The sequence below is a fragment of the Mastomys coucha genome, unplaced genomic scaffold (genome assembly GCF_008632895.1).
Source record: "Mastomys coucha isolate ucsf_1 unplaced genomic scaffold, UCSF_Mcou_1 pScaffold20, whole genome shotgun sequence".
NCBI lineage: Eukaryota > Metazoa > Chordata > Mammalia > Rodentia > Muridae > Mastomys > Mastomys coucha.
The window spans coordinates 23,875,038-23,883,900 of NW_022196903.1; positions in this window are offsets into that span (position 1 = coordinate 23,875,038).

Genomic DNA, 8,863 nt, shown 5'->3' on the forward strand with positions numbered 1-8,863 from the left:
AGATCCCCTGCTGGGTCAGCGGTTCTGAGCTTCTGATTCTCTCAGCTGCCCACCAGGTTCCCTTTGGGTCCAAGGCTGGAAAAGGATGTGTCTGAAGCACGCACAGCCTTTTTTTCCCAGTCCCAGCTTTGGGTGAAAAATTCATACGTATTCTGCACTCTGCAACGAAATGCATCCCTGTTTGTTTTAATGTGTAAATGTTTTCCAGCATTTACCAGTGAGCAGAAGTGACAAGCCTGGCGGCTGTGCTCTGTATCCTTTAGCTTCCAGGAGCCCTTGGTATAGGACTGGCAGCACCTGCCGGAGAAACAGCTTCACGGCCCAAGGTCCCCTCAGCAACACCTCACTACACACCTCTCCCGCCACCCACTCCAGCCGGATTCCTAGAAGGGGGAAGGGCAGGGAGGCCTCTGGTCACGATGAGGTAGATGAACCTTGACATTATGCTGAGCAAAGCAAAGCCATCACACAGGGCAAATGCTGTGCGTTCCTGCCAGCGTGGTGTGCTTATGGTACTCAGATTCTGAGACCCAGAAAGTTGGAAGGCTGTGGCCTCAGGGGAGAGAGGGATGGGAGGAGATTATGTTTCCTGGGTGCAGGATCTCAGTTTGGAAGATGAAAACATGGCGGGTACTGAAGGTAGTGAGGTCTGCACGCCGTGAGGGTGTGTTGTTCTTCAGGCTACGACGCCATCCAAGGAGGGGTGTGTGGGAGAGTTTGGAGGGAGGAAAGAAAAGGGGGAAATTATATAATTATATTATAATCTCAACAATAAAGTAAACAACTAAACCGCCTACAATGGTAAGGTGTATATTATGTACAAAAGAACAAAGGACAGAAGCTGGAGGCATGGTCCCCTGGTTAAGAGCACTTCCAGAGGACCCATGTGTATTTCTCAGGACCCCAGTTCACAGCCACATGAAACTCCAGCTCCTGGGGGTCCAACACTATCTCTGGCCTCCTCAGCTGCCTGCATACACTTAGGATACGGTCACACAGACACGTATACATTAATAAAAAGGAGGGGTGGCGCAACAACTCAGTACCATCGATACTTGCCACCAGATGTGGTGACCCAAGTGCAACCTCCAGAGCCCCAGCCATAGCAGGAGAGAACTGAGTCCTGCCAGTTATCCTGTCCTCCACGTAAATGAGTATATGCATGCACAGACAAAAATTAAAAATAGATCTTTATTTAAAAAAATTATTTACATTATCTAAAAGGTAAAAAATGAGGTGGCAGAAGGCCAGATCTCTGGGTAAAGCCAAACTCTCCTTGCAAGGCAAGAGGGGACATTCTTTTCCTGGAAAACCCTGCTCCCTCTTCCCAGAGAGCAGGCTCTAGAATCAGCATAAGTGGCCCTCTGGCCGCTGGAGTCACATCCAACATCGAAGCTGGAAGGCATTCTAGTAAGCAACCATCCCATCTGAGTATTTCAGATGAGGAAACGAGGCACACACGGAAGCCAGCCCTCCAAGCCCCATAGCCAGGGGCTGGCACAAATGGATGCTTCTAAAGTCTGGGCCCAGAGCTGTTTGGATGGCCTGGCCCCTATCAAGGTCCAGAGTAGGTCAGGCAAAGCCTTCGGCAGAGCACCATTTCTTCTTACCCAAGGCACCCCTCTTCTAAAGGGGTGCTCATCACCCTGGCCTGCTCCCCAAGCTGCCAAGAAGCTGATTAATTAATTAATCCTTGTTAAGGGCTCAGAAACAGGCTAATGGGCACTAGGCATTCTCATTATTATTTTTAATCAGACTTTGCAATTTTATAGTTCCCATCACCAAGGGCTATCGAGTGTTTTGTGGAGTTAATTAAGCCTGCTAGGGATGGGCTCCAAAGGGGGTGGGGGTAGGGGGCTCAGGCTGAGCTGTAGGGGAGCCCAGAAGTCCTGATTCCTCTCAAACCCCCACTTTAGAGGGAGATGAGAAATGAGTAGCAGGACAGGACAGCTTCTGCTAAGCTCTGGCATCATCCCAGTGAGCCCCCAAGGGGGCCAGGAATGGACAGGAAGGGATGGTTCTCCTCAGGGGCAGACTTCCTGCGGAGTAGGGAGGAGAGCTAGTGGTTAGAAAGACCCGTCACCCCCAACCCGTCTCTGCCGCAGCGTGTCCTTTCCCTTCATGCCTTCTTTTCCCTGTATAGTTTCAAACAGGAAATACTTTCCGCAGCATCCTGTGTGTGACAAGCCTGGAACCCAAACTGGGGATTGATGCGGTCTGTGGGGTTAGCACTGAGCCCCTTGAGCCCTTCCTCCTCCTGAGCTCCCAGCACTCATAGTTCTGCCTTCTGCTAGTATTCTTTCCTCCTCATCTTCTTCCCTCCCCCGACCCCTGCTCCATTCTTCCCCAGGCACCAGGCTTGGGATAGGGGAATTCTGGGTAGGATTCTCCTGAGGTCCTGGGGCAAAACAGGAACTAGTCTGTTCTCCCTTTGCTTCTGGCCTGGGGCAAACAACTGCAGAGGCTCTAGAGTACTGGCTTGTTGGGAGGGATGTTCCTGTTCAGGCAGCACAACCCTTACACCGGGAGGACTCGCGGTCCTCCGCCTGCCCCTGATCTCCAAGACTCGCAGTCTTCCGAATGAAGCCTTCAAGCTGGCACCAGGTCATTCCCAGAAACCGGTGGCAGAGATGGCATGACCCACCGGGGCTGCATCCCAGATCCGTTTCTGTGGAGGCAGTGGCAGGGAAAAGCTGTCACTGACTTGGGGTGTTTGGAAAACAACAGATAATTGGGAACTGGCTATTCACAGAACCCAGGGCACTAATGTGAGGTCCCGCAGTGATCATGTTAATGGAGGGCTTGGGAGTTTCTGCTGCCAGACACTCCGGTGACGCTGTAGAATTTTGGCAGAGAAAATGCAAAGGACACACTGTGGAAATCACCAGAGCGTAGAGAAGCCGGTTCCCACAGCCTTCCCCAGTAGCTGTATGTGAGCCTTGGAGCGTGTGTTCTCTCAGGCAAGGTCTCTGTGAATCCTTCTTCAAAGTCCTGCAGCCCCAGTAAGGGAACCCTAGAAGCAGCCTGGAGAAATGGATCCATCCGTAAAGTGCTTGTCCTGCCCTGGCCCAGCTCAAAAAAATAAGGTGGAGAGCAGCTGAGGAAGAGATCTTTGATGAGCACACATGTGCGCGTACAAGCATGCACACACACACAAACATGTACACACAATAGATATATACATTACACAAAATGTGTACACGTAGAAGATGACAAAAAGATTTGCTGAAAACAGGAGTAGGTGAGAACTGTGTATGGTTTATTATTAAATATCGGTAGGCATGGTAAACTGTGAGCAATCTGTAGACCACACCAGTATAAATATCAAATTATTTTATTATTTGATGTTTGAGTTCCTTTTAATTACCAAATGCTCGGCAGTATCCTTGTGTTTCCTTTCAGTTACTTGAAATTAATCATGGTCCAAAAATATTAAATGGAAAAAGCTAGAAACGAACAACATAGAGTTGGTGAGACAACTCAGTGTGTGACAGCAGCTGCTGCCATGCCTGACAACCCCAGTTCAGTCCCCAAGAGTTACATGGGGATGAAGAGACCTATGACCTCTATATGCTTGCTATGTGTGGCATGCCTATGCCACACCTCCCCCCATATAAAACAAACAGACATATACTAAAAATAATTTACAAGGTTTAAATTCTGTAACATTTTGAGCAACGGTATGATAAAATCTCAAGACGCCTGCTGTATGTTGCCTGTTATATAAGCCCCACTTTCTTTCTCGTGCACCCACCCCGGACATCCTACAGTAGGACCATCACTCAGCTCTCTCATGTTGAGATTGAATGATGGGCGTGGTGCTCAGTGCTGAAGTAACAATGGCCACAGAGCCCAGGAATGATAACACTCGTGAGACACATATTCCAAAGAGAAGCTCCAAGTGCCATTAGTATAAGAAGATACTGAGAAGCAGAAAACTACATCTATGTAAGTTTTATTACTATAAGCCTTTATGATAGTTCTTCTTATTCATAGTTCTTAGTCTCATCCTGGACCTAATTTATAAATTAAAATTGATCATTGTACATTGATAGAAGGAGAAATGTAGTGCAGTATGTTTAGGATTATGGTACTCCCCATGGTCGGGCAGTGGTGGCGCACATCTTTGATCCCAGCACTTGGGAGGCAGAGGCAGGCAGATTTCTGGGTTTGAGGCCAACCTGGTCTACAGAGTGAGTTCCAGGAGAGCCAGGGCTACACAGAGAAACCCTGTCTTGAAAACAAAACACAGCAAAACAAAACAAAACAAACAAAAAAGATACTCCCCGTGATTACAGACACCACTTGAGGTCTTGGGTGGATCCCTTATCGGTAAAAGCAGACTGATAAATCAATACTTAGATTTCTTTATCCTAAAGATGTATCAAAATCTAAGATGATTCGATGGCTCAGGGAGTAAAGATACCAGTTACCCAGTCTGATGACCTAAACTTGATCCCAAAGATCCATATGGTAGAAGGAGAGAACTGACTCCAGTAAATTACACACACACACACTACACATACATACATACATACATGTAACTTTTAAAAGGCTTAACTTAAAGGGCTGGAGAGATGGTTCAGTGATTAAGAGTGCTTACTGCTCTTACAGAGGACCAGAGTTTGGTTCTCAGCACCTGTCTTGGTTAGGGATTTACTGCTGTGAACAGACACCATGATCACAGCAACTCTTATAAGGACAACATTTCATTGAGGCTGCTTTACAGGTTCAGAGGTTCAGTCCATTATCATCAAGACAGGAACATGGCAGCACCCAGGCAGGCATGGTGCAGGAGGAGCTGAGAGTTCTGCATCTCCACGGAAGGCTGCTAGGAGAAGACTAGCTTCCGGGAAGCTAAGAGGAGGATCTTAAGCCCATGTCTACAGTGGCACACCTACTCCAACAAGACCACTCCTCCAAACAATGCCACTCCCTGGGCCAAGCATATACAATCCATCATAGCACCCACGTTAGGCAGCTCTCAACAGCCTAGAACTCCAGCTCTATGGGGTCAGATGCCATCTGGGCTCCATGGGCACCTGTACATATGTGCACAGAGAGACTCATAACAATTTCAAATAATAAAATAAATATTTAAAAGGACCAAATAACTATAGTAATTAGCAAACCCCATTTTTAGATTATTGCCACGGACTGGGGTTTCTTACAGGGTTCCTTGTTCCGCGGGACGATGGGTTCTGGCCAGGTGTGCACGGGATTCGGCTTTGACAAACAGACTCGACACGAATGGTGTAAAGTCTGAGTGTATTTCTTTAAAAATGACATGAGGCTTTTACAATCGTTGCAAAAGAGAGAAATGAAAAATCTGGCAGCTCAGTAGCCAAGGTACATATGAGGCCATCTAAAACACATTGGATCTAAACAGCAGCCATCTCCTCAGCACCCCCGGGCTCCGAGTATGTTCGGGCTGCCATGGTCCTGGCCAGAGTCCCAAGGGGCTGCGGATGCACCAGCCAGGAGGGTAGAGGCTTGAATCTCGAGTCCTCAATGCTGAATGCTCGAATCTTCAATGTTGAAATGCTCGAATCTCGAATGCTCAATCTCTTGAATCTCTACTGGTGCTGCACCCCCGGGCCCAAGCGCTCTGGGCCCAGGGGGCTACGGACTTCTACCTACGCTCTGGTTCTAGTCCGAGTGCGAGCGAGTCCGAATGCTGAATGTAGACTGCCTGCTGCTGAATGCTCAATCTAGAATGCTCTATGCTGTCTCTCTTTCTGTAAGCTTTAATGCCCTACCCACAATGCTGGAGGCAATTAGTTTGAATGGCTTAACATTCCAAGCCAGGGTTTGACTAGGATGTTGGAACATTGGTAAAGGTCAGAGAGCAATGTCCAAATTTTCTCTTACTAGCTGCAAAGAAATGATATATTGGTGAGCTCCTAGCACACAAGTACGAGGACATATCTGGGCTACCTCTGAGTTTGGGGTGCCAGGAGACAATGCAGAGGCAGGAGACTGACTTTCCTTGAAGTTTACACCTCAAATACCGCTGTCACACAAACTGTGCATGGCAGATTATCAAAAGTATATCTAAGGACATCACCTCTTCCTTAGCCTCTGGGATAGCTGCTATTGCAATTGTTGTGGATCTTTCAAAAAAAAGAAAAAGCCAACACCACCCTTTTAATCCTTTCTACAGGACCCAGGTTTGATCAAAGCACCCACAGGGATAACAACCATCTATACTGCCAATTGCCAGGGATCCAACACCCTCTTGTAGCACTGTACAAGCTTGATGCAAGCAAAACACCTAAAAATAAACATAAAAATAAATAAACAAAAGTATCTTAAATATATAAATAGCATTATGTATTCTGTAACTGTTTTTCTCATATGATGACTTTGTTTTTGTTTTTTTTTTGTTTTTGTTTTTTTTTTTGTTTTTTGTTTTTGCTTTTTGAGACAGGGTTTCTCTGTATAGCCCTGGCTGTCCTGGAACTCACTCTGTGGACCAGACTGGCCTCGAACTCAGAAATCTGCCTGCTTCTGCCTCCCAAGTGCTGGGATTAAAGGTGTGTGCCACCATTGCCCATGCATGATGATGTTTCTTATCTGTATATACCAACGGGTTTAAATGGCTTCTCAACTTTTGCCTGCAACATCATTTTCTACCACGATACTACATCCTATTCTGTTTATCATTCCATTGCTGTGTTATTTCAAACATGGCCACTCATAAGTGTGCTGTATGACACGCATCTGCATCTTTGTCCAGTTCTCACATGGAAGCAGGATCACCAGGTTCCACCAGGTTCTCCCTCAGCATCTCCCCAGAAGCAGCGTGAGGTACACCTGTTCCCATCTCCTTCTCTAGTACTGAGAGTATACTCCCCCCACCCCCAAAGCTGATGACTAAGAAACCACTCTCCTCAGAGTGCTGATTTGCATTTCCTTGGTTACTCCGGGGTTTGGAGATCTCTTCTGTGCCAGCCAGTCAGTTCTGTTTTCTCTTTTGTACATTATGCCTCACTAGCCACTGCTCCTGGTTTGTTGTTTTGTTTTGTTTGTTGTTTGTTTGTTTTAATTAGGTTCCTTCTCTCTTTTGCTACTGAATTGTGGCTTGCCTATAAATAGATTTTAATTCCCCATCAGTTTATTGACTACTCTAAATACATTTAAGGCTGTCAGGTGATGATGACACATGCCTTTAATCCCAGCACTTGGGAGGCAGAGGCAGGTAGATTTCTGAGTTCAAGGCCAGCCTGGTCTACAGAGTGAGTTCCAGGACAGCCAGGTTTCAGAAAACCAAACACACACACACACACATACACATACACACACATATTATAACCTATAAGAATTTCAAAATTGATTTGTCAGATTCCCATTATGTAAAAGAATCTTCTTTAATTTTTATTTTTTTTGTTTATCTTTATTAATATTTGCCACATATATGCAGGTGCGCATATAGGCCAGAAAAAAATATCAAATCTCTGGAGGCAGTTATGAGCCACTTGACACCACACAGGTACTGGGAACCTATCTCAGGTCCTCTGGACAAGCAAGCAAGATCTCTTAGACACTAAGCTAGCTCTCCAGCCCCATAAAACTCGGATATATGGCTTACAGACTATATGCTTGGTTTTGTGTGTGGACGTTGTGTGTGTGTGTGTGTGTGTGTGTGTGTGTGTGTACATGTGTATGCAAGCAGCTAAAGAAGTTTTTTTGAAATAGGGTCTCCCACTGGCCTGAAGGTCAGCGAATAGACTAGCCCAGCTAACTAGTAAGCCCCTGGGATGCCCTTATCTATCCCAGCAGCACTGTGATCACAAGTGTGAGCCACCATGCCTGGCTTTTTAAAAACAGGTTTGGGAGTTTAACTCAGGCCTTGATGCTTGTGAGACCAGCACTTTACTGCCTGGCTCTCTCCCTATGCTTGCTCATGTTTTGAGAAAGGGTCAAGCTAGATAGCTCTGTCTAGCCTGGTAGTCATTATGTAGTCCAGAATGGCCATTCTTCCAAAAGTGCAAAAACATATGCAAACAAACAGGTTTGTTTGGTTTTTTTTTAAGCATTAATAAGCATGAAGAGGAGAAAATAGCACTGAAGTCAAGTGGGTCTTGGCACGTCAATATGAACTACCAGGGCTGCATACCTGGAGATGGACTGAGCCGTGGGAAGAAAAGAGTTGTTGCTTCCTTTGTATGCTGAGTTACAATGCCCTGACAAAGCCAACTGTAAAGGACATAAGGCTTGCTTGTTCAGCCCACAATCCCAAGCTACCATCCATTATTTGAGGAAAGACAATGCAGAAACTTGAAGCACCTGGTTACATGCATGCAGTCAAGAGCAAAGAGAATGCGTGCGTGCTTGCCAGCACTCTGCTCTCTTATTCCATTCTGCGCTCCCAGACCCAAATCCAGGGATGGCGTCACCCATTTTCAGGGTAGGTCTTCCCACATGAATTAATGTAATCAAGACAATCCCTCAGTGAGACTGTCTTCCCAGATGACTCTAAACGGTGACAGTGGGGGATCCCCTAGTTACCATTAACTGTCAATTAGACACAGCCTAATTAAGAAGAAAGCCTCCACTGAGGAACTGCGTAGAGTGGCCTGCAGACATGTCCACGGTCGCTTGTCTTGACTCTTAACTGATATAGGAGGGTCCAGCCCATTGTGGGCAGCACCGTCCCTTGACTGATGTGGTTTTGGGCTGCATAGGAGAAGTGGCTAAGCATGAGCCTGTGAGCAAGCCAGAGAGCGAGCCAGCCGGTAGTGGTCCTCCACAGTTCTCACCTCTAGGTTCCATGCCCTGACTTCTCTCAGTGAAGAATTGTGAGCCAAACAAATCCTTTCCTCCTGTCGAGTTTTTGGTCAACAGAATGAAAATGCAGCAG